The sequence below is a fragment of the Sycon ciliatum genome, chromosome 1 (assembly GCF_964019385.1).
Source record: "Sycon ciliatum chromosome 1, ocSycCili1.1, whole genome shotgun sequence".
Classification (NCBI taxonomy): Eukaryota; Metazoa; Porifera; class Calcarea; order Leucosolenida; family Sycettidae; genus Sycon; species Sycon ciliatum.
Window position 1 is genome coordinate 38,044,795 of NC_088643.1, and position 14,683 is coordinate 38,059,477.

Genomic DNA, 14,683 nt, shown 5'->3' on the forward strand with positions numbered 1-14,683 from the left:
AACTTCCAAGGACTGGTTTGGCACTAGCTTCCGTCTCACATTGGCGTGTGCCCAGCCAGTTTTGGAAAGAAAGAGTAGACGTTCATTCCTCGTTCAACCTGCAATGAACAGGAGACAACACAAACCAACAAGACGACGATGGTTGTCATCAGCTCATGTGTTCACCACCGCAGTGCTACCATTCACTTTCCTGCTCCAAATGCACTACCAGGCTGCATGGTACTACTGTCGTGGACATGGGAATCCGGTCGCACGTACGGTATAGCGGCCCCAGGGCGCTGGCCATGTAGCCGTAGCACGGTTTATCATGCGCTGCTGATGGTCGCATTGGATCAACATGTGCACTGCATGCAACGTTCTGTACGCGCTGAGGGCCCCGGCCCCGGTCAATTGACTGGATTTCCATGTCCGCGACAGTACGATGTGTCGATAATAGACCGTGATTTGCATTTTCCAATGATTGGGACTGGTATTATTTCTATTTTTCACACTTAGAAAGAAAACAAGGGGCAAGATTTGATATGGATTATGTGGTTGTTGGCTATGTCAACATTTGAAAGAGGGTTGCAACCGTGATAGCACTGCAACATGAGTTTAAACCTACGTATTGCATGGTATACTCAACAGTTGGCGAGCAGAGAATTTCGTGCCGAATTCCGCCCCAAGGTTGTGCACAGCAAACAACTTGATATATCATTAGCCCTACCCTTGTGCTAGACGTACCCGTTGTGGCGATCGAGCCTGAGCCCTCTACTCGACTCCACGGTCCAATGACATTCGGTCATCATGGCCAAATTCAAGTCACTCCAGTGTTGAGAAGTGTCTACGTCGTCGCACACGGCATGTGTCGACATACAAAAATATGTTTACGATAGAGAAAGAACTACTGAAGAGCAACCAACTGGTTTCAGCATTCTCCTTCAAAGGATAGGTCGGTGGCAGAGGACCAAAGCCGGACAATAGTTGGAAATTCTCAGCGTTGAATTTCTACAGGCTGTAGATACCTGGAAAAGCTCGATTTCCCGCCACGGAAAATATAAAAGTCTTGATTTGGGGTGCTGGCGCTTCGCAGTAGGGACCTTTCGCACCCCGCGGACGGAAACGAATGCTGATTCGTCACCTGGGTTCGAGGATTCGTCAGAGTCCCTGCGGAGAACTCGTTTTCACGAATGGAGGCCTCTTCATTCGTGGCACGCTCCGAATCTGTCAGGTACACATTTATTTGGATAGGTACACATGTTTTGAAAGGTACACATTTTTCCCTTGATTCCATGATCCATGCACGTGTGCGTGTAAAAACCCGTACGCCAAGCTACCGGCGCCCGCGGCCGTATTCGTAGTTGCCATGCACATTTGAATGACGACTTGCGAAACCTGAAATCTGTTTTCAACGAAACGATTACGAGCCGAATCAAACTTTCGTTTCGCATTCGTTTCGTAGAAAATGCGAAAGGTCCCTATTAGGGACCTTTCGCACCCCGCGTACGGATACGAAACGAATGCTGATTCGTCACCTGGGTTCGAGGATTCGTCAGAGTCCCTGCGGAGAACTCGTTTTCACGAATGGAAGCCTCTTCATTCGTGGCACGCTCCGAATCCGTCAGGTACACATTTATTTGGGTAGGTACACATGTTTTGCAAGGTACACATTTTTCCCTTGATTCCATGATCCATGCACGTGTGCGTGTAAAAAACCCGTACGCCAAGCTACCGGCGCCCGCGGCCGTATTCGTAGTTGCCATGCACATTTGCATGACGACTTGCGAAACCTGAAATCTGTTTTCAACGAAACGATTACGAGCCGAATCAAACTTTCGTTTCGCATTCGTTTCGTAGCAAATGCGAAAGGACAGGTCCCTATTAATGTATCAGATTGCAACGACCAGGAGGCCAAAGTAGTGGCTGCAAATGACCGATATCCGTCACTTGCAGCTCTGCATCAGAGACCTGTAGCTGGCCTGAAGAGTTGTAAAATTACTCCTTCGTAGCCGGGCGAGTCAGAGCGAGGGCGATTCACGGCTTGGTCAAAAAACTGTCGGCCTGGAACGTAAACGTCGATCTGCTGACACAGTTCACCTGGTTCACACGCCTGACCTGGCATGCTGCCTTGCGTGAAAGGAACATTTTTCCGAAAGCAAGCTTCTTCTCCAAAATTCGAAATTTCCTTCCAAAAATGCCGTCGTCCTTGACCTCGAAGCTGAATGTTGTTAGGATAGAAAATTAGCGAAGATGTAGCCGACCCATTCTGGCAAGCCGTGTGCCCTCTGGATATGCAGTTGTTCGCCATGGTCAACAATCTTCTTCTCCTTCGTTCGTACTTTCACTTTCCTGACCACGAATACAAGCGGTACCCATGCTCAGGTTAGTGTTTATTTGTCTGTCTATGCACATACATGTATTACAATGTACTGTTCGTGCTGCAGGCACTGGCCGATCATGGAAATAGAGGAAGCAGCCAGCTTTCTTTGAATTCTCGTGCTTTCAACAAAAAATATGTACACACTTTCCTTGGCTCCTCTTTCCCACCGCCACCATGCATGCACAATCGAGCTTGCTTTAATGCCCTGCAGTGCAGAATGCTCCCACCACCGCAACTACCACCGCCGCCACCACTACCAGCAGCAGCAGCAGCACCACCACCACCACCACCACCACCACTGTGACCACCACCACCACCACCACTGTGACCACCACCACCACCACCACACCACCACCACCACCACCACCACCACCACCACACTACCACACTACCATCACTATAGAAGCATTGTCGTGCACGGCACGTCTGCAAGAGAAAATAATAGTACGCCAGTGTGGAAATGCCCTGCAGTGCAGTATGCTCCCGCCACCACCACCACCACCACCACCACCACCACTATGGAAGCATTGTCACGCACTGTACATCGATCCACAAGAGAAAATATGCCAGTGACTTACTAGCACCTCCATGCTGCATGCGGACCTGGACACAGCACTGTTCCCTCTGCAGGAAAGGGGGCGGGGTGTATTTCATTGTCCCTGCTTGAAGTAATAATGACTACATGACAAGATGTCCAGCTAACTTTGCCAGTAACGAACGACCCTTGATCGGGCATGAGAAAAGTGTTGCTATTTGGGAGTTGGCGTCATTCACGGGGTTGAAAATATACGGCTATATTGTTACTAGGTCTGAAGATAGTCTCACTATCCGTGGGTTGTTATACCCGTGGTTGACTGCAGATACGTTTGGATTATTCTATGAGTATGTGAAGGGTATACGTTAAATATTTTCCCGAGGATATAGCACGAGGAAATTATGGGGAATGCAGTACATGTATAGAATGGTGCAATCCATTTCTCCCAGGGCACTTTCCCAAGACTCCTTCCAATATTCACTCTTGGCGCGACCCATGTGAACTGAGCGGGGTGTATCGTTGAATATACCCCTCTCAGAACGTCTACTGATTGGCTGAAATCGCCCAAATCATACCGTGCCATGGATCAATGCATGTCAGGGAGTCGTAGCACCCAAGGAAACAACACGAGATCATGATACCCAAAATGATGTACTGTAAAAGCGGAAATTTTCAGTGGTGTTTTATTTTCGGTAACTTCGGTGCCGACAATTTTTACCGAAAAAATGCACCGAAATTTTTCGGTACTACTTAGTAGTGCTAGCACCCTTACCTGGAAAGCGGGTATTACCGAAAATTTCCCTCCGCCGAACCACCGATTTTGGAGAATTCTGAAAATATTACACCATCAAAAATGTCTGCTTTTACAGTACACAGATTGGATCCATGGAGATTCTACATGATCCGTGGTTTATGCAACTCGTGATCGCGGACTTGACCCACTGGCCCCAAGCATGGGTCAGTCAAGCGATGCTATATGCGAGCATGTATGTATCGCACTTGCCCCTAAGGCAGTAAGGGCAACTGTCACTGGCATCCCGGGGTTGAACCCACATTATTAATTTTTGACATTTTCTAGGGTGACACGAAAAGCTTCACGCACTGGGTGGTCACTCTCTATTCATGTATACCACTCTGCCAATAGTGCATAGAGCTCTCTTTTGAGCTGCCCAGCTGGCCCTCGTTATGATTTAGGCTGAAAGTCTACCGTGCCGTCTCCCTTATTATTATTTATGCTATGACTCCATAATGCATATTATCAAGAGTACATAACCCCCCAGAGTGTGCAACGCCGATCCAGCTCTGGATAGGGTCTTGGTCGAGCGGAATCGGATCTTCTGATGTCATGCGTACACTCCACACCAGCTCAAGGCCGGTCTCGAGGCAGGGCACCATTGTTTTTGATCCAAGAGTACCCGCGACTCCCCGGGTTCCCCTCAGATGTGTACGGTATTATGACGCAAAGATCCGATTCCGCTCGACCAAGACCCTATACCTGTATACAGAGCTGGATCAGGCGTTGCACACTCTGGGGGGGGGGGGGGTTATGTACTCTTGATATTAGGGAGGTTTAGTCCCACGTAATCCGTGGGTACTTTACGTGGGTGCACCACGTGATACTCAGTGACCCACGTACAGACGTTTTCTGATTCACGACATACCGTGTATGGAGGCTCACCCACGTTCCGCCACGTTTTACGTGGGTGAAAATCAGAATGGAGCGCATTGTGCGAGCTGTGAGGGTGCTCAGCTGAATAAGTTTCCGAAGCACGAAATCAAAATATTGGATGAGCTTCTTAGGCCGGGGTAGCTTCGTCTTTGACCAGGTTTTGGCCTTTCGCTTCATGCTTTTGTTTGTTCCGTGTGACTAAACACAACATTGCAACGTGGGTGCCCTTCATCCACTTTACGTGGATCACCCACGTACGCGTTTCCGTTACGTGGGAACTAAACCTCCCTATTATGTACAGAAGAAAAAATCCCGGGGCTCCGTTGATGAAATTCTGTTTTGTCAAGTGGGCATTTTTGATTATTGTGAATGGAGTGTAGTGCCATAGTACAGTTCCTTTTGCTACGTAACGTTTGCACAAGTCACGTTTCAGCAATTGAACTAGGAAGATCTATATCTCTGATCTTGTCATTTGGCCCGGCTGGTACTGTGCATTAACAACCATTGTCAGGCACCCTCGAAAGACCAACAGCGATGAGTTCATGACCCAAGCATTATTTGGGCCGTTAAGTTGACTAAACGGGAGTGTAGCAAGCTTTGATCGGCGTACTTCCTTCCGTACGTAGTGAAATGTTGTCCGAGCTGAATAGATTCTATCTCCTGCGGTTTAGTACAATAGTTCCACACCTAATACTGTAGATTCGACGTCTCCAAGAAAAATCTCCATGGAGACTGGAAACTATAGCAGATCATAAATGACGCAGCAGCTCAGCTGATTCCCTAGCTCGTGTCTAGGTTCATGTACTTTGGTCAACGTGTTGTGACAGACTCCATGTGCAAAGCTGCATACTCTTGGGGTTATTGATTCTTGCTTATAATTCATGCATAGATATGAACATCATAATAATTGAATGTTGGCAAGACCCAACAAGGTGTCCCTTAGATCAGATCTTCACAAAATGCACATACTGTAAGACATGTATATATAACGAGGAAGCAAATCTAACGTTTTAACGGATGACATTTCTTCGTTATAATAGATCCATTGAGGCCGTACTGCTTCATATATGCTGTGTGTGTATATGGCAGAATACTGCAAGATTGTTAACATATCTTCTCGTTAACCTATGAATTTTGGACAATCGTTAAATGTGCGACTCGTTATAATAACATGTCTTATAGTACATCTTGAAAAGCCGTATTTTGGTTTCACATACACGTCTCATTTCTATCACAGAGATCAGCAGCCATGGGCCATTGGTGGCAATACTGGTAGGAGTCGCCCGAGGCTTAGCCAATAATTTCCGTTCTATACCCAATATACATACCCGAACTGGGCACAAATCTATCCCATTCCTTGGTGCTGACCCCTTTGATGCGCCCCCGAATCCCTTAGCATTATTAGTACGTCCAATTCATTTCGTGATCAGCTCACCGCATGCTCAGTACTGTGTTGTAAAGTATGCAAATTTCCGACGCTTTTAAAGGGGCACTCCGGCTTCATTTTCGACGCCGAGTTTTCGATGCCAAGACGAAGGTAGGTGAAAGAGAAGACCCCTCGAACAAGAACGAGTCTCCAGAAGCGATCGAGTCGAGCAGGAAGACGACTTTTGAATTTAGGCCGAGCGAGCGCTGATGACGTAATGAGGGATTAGCTTGCCAGTGGAAATGCATCTGCGCACATACATTTCACACACTTTTTGGCCAATTTTCAATCGAAGAGGAGGTTGTTTGCTATGTTCTCCCAACGCCGTGAGCGATCCCGTCTTCTATACCCTTCCAGGTACCCTGAAGGTCCTCCAGAGGAGAATTTATCTCCAGCAAAGCGTTGTTGATCCGCTAAATTCGTCTCGAGACACATTCACCCAGTGCAGTGCTGATAAATGTAGAATGTTGAATCTGTGATAATTGTCGACGATGGAGAGAGAGGCTGATAGCGGCTGTCGCAGGGAGAGTGAAGCTGCTGGAAGTAACAACGGGGAGCCCGTTTGTATCACCTGAACAACCAGACTTCAAAGCAGTTTGACCAAATCGGAGGGTGCCTCGTTGCTTATCGTGAATATTACACCGACATGAATTACTACAAGTACATGTATACTGGTGAGTTTTTATCTTGTTTTGTTCGTATGCTAGTACCCTGGCCTGGAGTTCTCGTTAGCAAATTCCTATCCCCTGGCGTTTTCTAAACATTCCGTGTAGGACTGAATACGTGATCAAGTATTCCGATTTGGGTAGATGTGGAATTTGGACATGTATTTTATAAAAAAATTATATTTTCCAAATAGAGCGTTTGTAGAGAAATGGTTGCCCAAATACAACAAAATTTATTCTGCAGTTCTACAACTTGTACTGAAATCCAGTCAAAGTAAAAATGATTCTTCATGACAGTTGGGGTCAATCTAATCTGATCCAGGTATAACGAATGGTGATGTCTGCCACCCTGGGACCGAATGCTCATTTGGTGGGGGATACCAAAGTACTCGAAAGTAGTGCGTGTTTCAATGTGGCATGGAAGTTTTATATGATCTCTGGTCAATGCAACATGCGATAGCCATCATGAATTGCAGGCCTTGAACGCAACTCCGACCAGAATTGGCAGTTCCCTAAGTTAGATGCTTTCTAATTCCATGGCCCCAGCTGTAGTTATAGAGGGGTGTTTGCACATTATTCTTATAGTCGATAGGTTTATACTGATGGCCACAAACAACGGCAGTTCAAACTTCACTGATGTGTTCATGAGCTGAGAGATTTCTCTCCACTATTTCTGTTGTGCACACAGGTCTGTCCAATATGCATTGACCGTATTGGGTATGGTACCTGCTCTGAGAAGGGAATCGCTGGAGCCACAGTCCAACTATACAGGCTTTCAAGAAACAGAGAGGAGCCATCTTTGCAAGCTGATACCTGATGTGTACCGACAGAATTCTCACGAGATACCTTACGGACTACGCCTGGTGTATACTTCATAGTACTCCTTCGACTACTGTCTAGAATCAAGTCGACTGAAACAAGTTCAAACAACTCTGGCTTCAAACGAGCCGTCGATTAGACAAACAAAACATTCTCTCATATACTAGAGCACTCTGACAACTCACGACCTATTCCTAACGATTGCCACCGCTTATAAATATGTAGAGTACTGATTGGAATGTGCTCACAATCTCAACAATTCAGTGCTATAATTATTTGAACAATGTGTTCTTTCCATAAATGTTGTATCCACATATAATCCACAATGCTGCAAAGTTTCAGAGTTCTCAGGGTATCAAACAAAATTATTTCAAATACAGTGAAATTGTTCGTGGACATTATAGCGTAACTTGTAGTTCCCTGGTCCTTTTCTTTGCTATAAATTAATCCTTTGCTCTCTAGCCGCCGGCGAGTCCAACAGTGAAATTGTTAGTTCATATTTATGTGGGTATGTGGGAGGGGGGTTGAACATATTTCTATATAAGGGACCTGCAACTGTAATACCACAGTACAGTAGATGGCAAATATGTAAAGTAAAAAAAAAGTAAAGTTTGTTGAGAAACACAACCAGCGGAAGTTTCGAATGTGCCAGGCCACCACCATGCCTATGATGCCAGGGTGGCAGATGCAGCGCCTAATGGCGAGGGTGAGGTGGTAAGTCTCACAAACAATGCATGACAAGGGGGCTAACCTTGTTAGCTGCATCCATGTTGCCCTCACTCCGAGTAGTGAGTACCCAGTTGACTGTGGGTATCGGCGCAGTTCACTGCATGTAAAGTGGTTCATGCGTGCATTACCGCATTTGCTAGCACAGCACACGCTCCCTGCTCCCAGCGCGGGTCTCGAACTTGGGACCTTGTGATTCGCAGGCAAGCCCACAACCGCTCGGCCAAAGCGCTGGTCATATGTAGAAAACAGAAATGCATCTTCCCATCATTGTACATGGACGGGCGCAGCAGGCCGAAGCTATAAGCCAGAACAGGATTTACAATCACCTAGAGATACTTGAGCTATTCCAGTATTCTCCGTGAGCTGTCCCATTCCACAATGGTTCATGCCACCATTATTTCTGGTAGTATCCATGTGCATAATTCCAAGACCATCTCGGATTCTTCAGCAATTTGTGCCACGGCAAAAGACAACGCTTGACTCCGTCACTGGGGCTGTCAAACTTCGCATCACAAATGAACTTCAATTTCTCATCTGGTTCAAGTATATGTACTGCCATGACTTGACCATGCTTCATCCACAGCTAGGCGAATATTGTGGTGTTGAATTCCATAGCGCATCTTCTTGCTGCCATGCAGGAGTATGTTGAGAGAAGTGAACATATTTTTACTAAAAAAACAACAGCCACTGAAGAGGATAGCATTAGCAATAGCCTTGGCTGAATTTCCTGCAGGTACACGTTGTTGGTAGGTCTACTGGTCGGTCTCCATATCGTCAAGTTCAGAAATCACCTGTACTACACATCTTGTAGAAGGGATCCTGATCGAATAATTTTCTGGTCATAAAATTCACTAAACTGAGGGCGAGACAAATAGTCAGTACTCCCCGATTCCGTCAAGCTGCTTTGATCAAGTTATGCTAACAAGCTCCCAGTTGTTACTTCCAGCAGCTTCACTTTCCCTGCGACAGCGGCTATCAACCTCTCTCTCCATCGTCGACAATTATCACAGATTCAACATTCTACATTTATCAGCACTGCACTGGGTGAATATGTCTCGAGACGAATTTAGCGGATCAACAACGCTTTGATGGAGATAAATTCTCCTCTGGAGGACCTTCAGGGTACCTGGAAGGGTATAGAAGACGGGATCGCTCACGGCGTTGGGAGAACATAGCAAACAACCTCCTCTTCGATTGAAAATTGGCCAAAAAGTGTGTGAAATGTATGTGCGCAGATGCATTTCCACTGGCAAGCTAATCCCTCATTACGTCATCAGCGCTCGCTCGGCCTAAATTCAAAAGTCGTCTTCCTGCTCGACTCGATCGCTTCTGGAGACTCGTTCTTGTTCGAGGGGTCTTCTCTTTCACCTACCTTCGTCTTGGCATCGAAAACTCGGCGTCGAAAATGAAGCCGGAGTGCCCCTTTAAATTGCAGCCTCCCCAGGGCAAAAACACATCTCGGCCACATTGAAATTTCAGCCTGTACTGCTGATGCCTGTATGCACTGTCACGTTGAACCTTGCAAAACGAATTTTAGGCTACAAATGCCCAGTAAATAAAAGGGGAGAAGGCACTGAACGAAGCGTCAACCTACGAATACAACCTCAGTGCAACAACGTGCTCTTTCTCTTTCTGCTTGTGTAAGCAGAAAGAGCATGTTGTTACACTGAGGTTGTATTCGTAGGTTGACAGTTCGTTCAGTGCCTTCTCACCTTGGGTTACGTAATCTTGTTACCTTTTGCGTTTCCTCTAGTAAATAAAAGGGGGTTGTCAAATGACAACCGCTCTATTCAGTTGCTATTCACTCCTGGCGCATGCGCTGGACGAAAAATTCTTTTATTAGTGATGTCGAAAAAGTATGCGGTTGTCAGTTGACAAACCTCCTTTTATTTACAATTTAGTTGCGTGATGTCCACCACTTTCCGAATTAAAAATGCACAGGCCGTTAATAGCCGAAAATAAAATATGCGCCGAATATGCAGTACCTTGCGCACTCTGTTAGAAGACATTAGGGCTACTGGGAATGAATGCCCAAGTAAAATGATGAAGTACAGTAATACAATACTATAGGGAGTGCATTTGCCATGAATGCACCAAGCCAACTCTCCTATACAAACAGTATAGTGTTGCTGCCAAAAATATGATTAGCTAAAGTTGCCTTTTTGCATTATTATGTTGAACTTTTTTTTCCTGTAGCCTCGTTCCCATGCTGTGGATTTAATCACGAAATTTGTTAGCAAGACGAAGAGGTTTTATGTGAGCTTACTGTTATTCTACCTGCACTTGCTTTTATCTCTTTTTGTGCAGGACTCTGAGAAGCTGGAGGGACCCCACAAACCTCAAGCATTGAGGATACAACCTTTAACCAAGAACCAGGCAACATGATGTGCATGTATCACGTTCGCTGTGATTGCATCGTTTCAGGGTACACTGACAACATACTAGTACTAGTAACTAGTCCTTGATTAGCAGCAGTGGCCTGAATTATTGCCTGGCCGCTATTCATATAATCCTTTGGTGCTTATGTAGTATCCCTGCCCGACCAATACGGAAGCAGTACGGAACTAATACGGAGCTTGCCTGATGTATATTTAGTGTATCTCCGTATGTAAGCGTACGTCGTCTGCTGCATAAAAGCGGCTGCGCATTTCTGTTTTGATGAAGATTAGATTAGATTGGATAGCAATGAAAGCTAACTCGAAGAATAAGGATTCAGCCTCTAGGTGAGCACCGGAGAGAAAGTCATTTATTTTGCCGCTTCTTCTTTCACTAACGATTATATCTCAGGTGTGTACCTGAAAGTAGAATAAAAGTAATTATTGTTGATTTCACCGCGCCTACCACTCGGCTACCTATTACATTGGTGGCAGCGGTGTAGTTTTAAATAAAACAACGTGATTCGACTCCAGACCCCCATGGCTCAACCCGCTGCAGCTCCCTGCGACGAATCAAGATGAGAATCATGTTTCTTGCCGTCCTGGGCTTGGCCCTACTTATTAGCTTGCAGCACAGTCAGGGTGCTAGCGTGGATCACCCTTCCCTCCGCATGGCATCCACTTGAGACTCCGATGGCGATTCCAAGCGACCCGCTACCTACATGTTAACTACTGGTGGTGATGGCGAAGCTGATGAGGACGACAACAGGCAGGCTGCTGCCCAAGACAAGGAGGGTATTCCCCAAGACCAGCAGCGTTTGATTTTCGCCGGCACGCAGTTGGCAGACGGCCGAACCCTGAGTGACCACAATAACGTTCAGAAGGAGTCCACTCTTTATTTGGTACTTCGCCTCCGTGGTGGGATGCATATTGTCGTCAACACTCTTCCTGGCTAGACCATCACTCTTTATGTCGCGCCAAGCGATGCTGTCGACAACGTGAAGACCACGATTCAAGACGAGGAGGGATGTTATTTGTCTGACGCCGAGCTAGCCGCTCTGAGTCACCGGCTCAACCAAGATGAAGATAAAACCTGGCTCGCCCTCCGCCATAGCTCCAGCCGCCGCCGTGGTTACTAACGCTGATTCCAGGTATGGCATTTTCTTTCCTGTCTTCCTTCAGTCTCCCTGTTCTCTTCAGTCTTCCTTTATGCGAGTGTGTGAATCCAGTTTAGTTTGGTAGGCGTCTGATCATGGTGAGCCACGGCTTACCCAGCTAACCTGGGACAATGTGTGTGACAACGCCCCTTATAGTTATAGTGTATTCAGTTTGGTTTTTGAACTGCGATGTTCCTGGCGGGTTGTGCCAGCGTTGTGCAGCAAGAGTGCTGTGGATTTTCAGGTCCTATTTGGAGAACAGTTCTTTCCCCTTTTGACCCCGTGAGATCGTGTGAACCTGGTGTGCTTCTACTTTATGATTTGTTATCAGTTCATTTCTTCTGTCTACTCTAAACGTTATCATTTCCGATATAATTTGCCATCTTCCGGTTGACGCTGTGTTCGTAACTCTTCACTAATTTTTTGAAAACCACGAGGGCGTGATAATCTGTAGGAAGGGAGGGTGTAGTATCCCTGCCCGACCAATACGGAAGCAGTACGGAACTAATACGGAGCTTGCCTGATGTATATTTAGTGTATCTCCGTATGTAAGCGTACGTCGTCTGCTGCATAAAAGCGGCTGCGCATTTCTGTTTTGATGAAGATTAGATTAGATTGGATAGCAATGAAAGCTAACTCGAAGAATAAGGATTCAGCCTCTAGGTGAGCACCGGAGAGAAAGTCATTTATTTTGCCGCTTCTTCTTTCACTAACGATTATATCTCAGGTGTGTACCTGAAAGTAGAATAAAAGTAATTATTGTTGATTTCACCGCGCCTACCACTCGGCTACCTATTACACTTACTCATCGCCTTGTTCTGTCTCTAAAATGGCGTATGGGTGTTCCGAGGCTTGTAATATTTGCTCAAGCCGCGCATTGGCATTGGTGTATGTCGGTAAATGCCACCCACTGCTGCCTAGCTCAACATGTTTTGTATGATGTAGAATGCGCTCTGTGTATCTACAATCGAGTGACCTGCTCGTGTGGGCCAACTGCAATTACACCAACAGTTGCACTAGTATGTGCACTGTGCTGGCACAGTGTATCATACTCAGTCTTGTCACTTCTTCTCCCACTTTTACTGTATTGTTTAATTCACTGTACACATCTTGCCCAGCTCCTCTAAGGCCACACAGAATTAGTTTGTTGTTTTGGGCCACTACACTCAGCTGGTGTAAGGTTGGTCTGCTTCTCTCTTCCTTCTCTTTGACGTGTCCAGCCAATCATTCATGTCAAGCTTTGCATAACTTAAATCACTGTATATACAGTCACCTGGCTGGAAACGTCCATGCCTGCAAAATCGCATCTTTCTTGAGGGACCCCATTTTATAGAGTGGACGACATTCACTTTCCTGATAGACTCACCTCAGATGTTGGTATTGTACCCATCCCTGATTTGTACATGCACCACGTTTTTGGCAACTCCGAACAGTGAGAATGTCTGCTGTGGATAGTTCTCATGCTTTAAACTCATTCCTAAATTGAATGTAAACAAGTACAGTATAATACCACCAAAATGTAGTTCATTACAAGTCGTCGATTATGATCCTTTGTTGAGACGAAAGCTTCGGGACCTGGGAGTACTTGTGACATACCCATATCATACTCTCTCAGGTTCTGAAGCTGTGTGCTGTGTGCCAGGGGTTATGGCGATCGAGTGCATGTATGTTCGGATAAGGGCGTGGGAAAACACTCATCTAAAACATACTCATTTCCTCATGCATACTTTCATTTCTCATTCTTTTTGGCACACACTCCAGCTCCTCGAAATTATCATGGGATGCATGTTGATGACAGCCTGCTGCCATGCAGCCTGAGCAGTTCGGACAATCAATCATTCGGATAATCGGCATTCTATATTACTACAGTTGTAGTAGCTGTATTTCATGTACAGTACTACAGTAGAGTCGGGCGCCGAAGAACGTGTTGCCCAAGAATGTCCAGCCTGAAATGCTAAGAACGCCACCGCCTTAAGTTTAAAAGAATGGCGGTGTTGGTTTTCCGGCAGCTTTCGGGATACATAATAATATGATCCTAACATGATTGTTTCTAAGAACATGCTACAAGAGCGCAGCCGGATGGCTGAAAAATACGAACACCCAAGGCTAACCTCTTGGACACAACGTTCTTGGACGCTCGACTCTACTGTAGTATGGAAGAACACTCTTCGGCAGGGATGTTACATGTTAGAAATCATGCGTACAAGATGCCTATTTAAGTTTTCTCTTCTTTTATGACAAGCTTTGGCATGCATGCAGCTCTTAAAATTAATCCCAAAGGTGGAGTGCAATGACATGTTTAATAAGTCCCAAAGGCGGAGTGCAATGACATGCATTTGGAACCGTGATCACTAAAATCCTGCGCTTAATTCTAAGATTTAGAACTATAAGTGATGTTGCACACCCAAGAACGTCGTTCCGAGGGCCTAGGTCGGGGGCGTTCTTGGAAGAACATCATGCTGGATTGTAGATAAACTACTGTATATAACCCGCATGTGTGTGATAACAAAAGCTGCGGTACAGTGCGGAGAAACTAGTAACTATAACATACTAATATCACCAGTAGGTTTTCTAAACTTCTTGTTCTATACTGGAGAATATTCCAGCGAGTGAATCCAGAGCAAGTGCTATGGAAATGGACTAGCGAGAGCTCACAATAGCCAGACAGACCCACGAGTCCTTTCTTGAACCGAACAATAATCATCTATGGCATTCAACATGCAGTTTGGGAAGCCATGCAGTCCTGGGACAAATATCCAAATGCATTCTTGTCTCCAGACCAAACAACGATTGTTATCATACTTAACAATTTCCAACTCTACGACCACCATGCCAGCTCAAGCAAAAAGAAGCAAAGGAAGACGGAGATTTCTACTTGTGCAGCCATTCAGGGAGGAGCACGAAGGCTGTTTTAACATTACATGATTCGACTGTGCACGCACTTTCCAA

The 14,683-nt window shown here is 45.8% G+C and overlaps 2 long non-coding RNA genes across 2 annotated transcripts; both read left to right on the plus strand.

Annotated features, from left to right (window-relative positions):
- Nucleotides 1–2,052: 2,052 nt before the first annotated feature.
- LOC135806985 (uncharacterized) lies at nucleotides 2,053–13,267 on the plus strand. Its single transcript, XR_010551401.1, has 2 exons — nucleotides 2,053–2,361; nucleotides 10,510–13,267. It is a non-coding gene; the product is annotated as an uncharacterized LOC135806985 (long non-coding RNA).
- LOC135824506 (uncharacterized) lies at nucleotides 5,816–7,976 on the plus strand. Its single transcript, XR_010554866.1, has 2 exons — nucleotides 5,816–6,663; nucleotides 7,343–7,976. It is a non-coding gene; the product is annotated as an uncharacterized LOC135824506 (long non-coding RNA).
- Nucleotides 13,268–14,683: the final 1,416 nt, after the last annotated feature.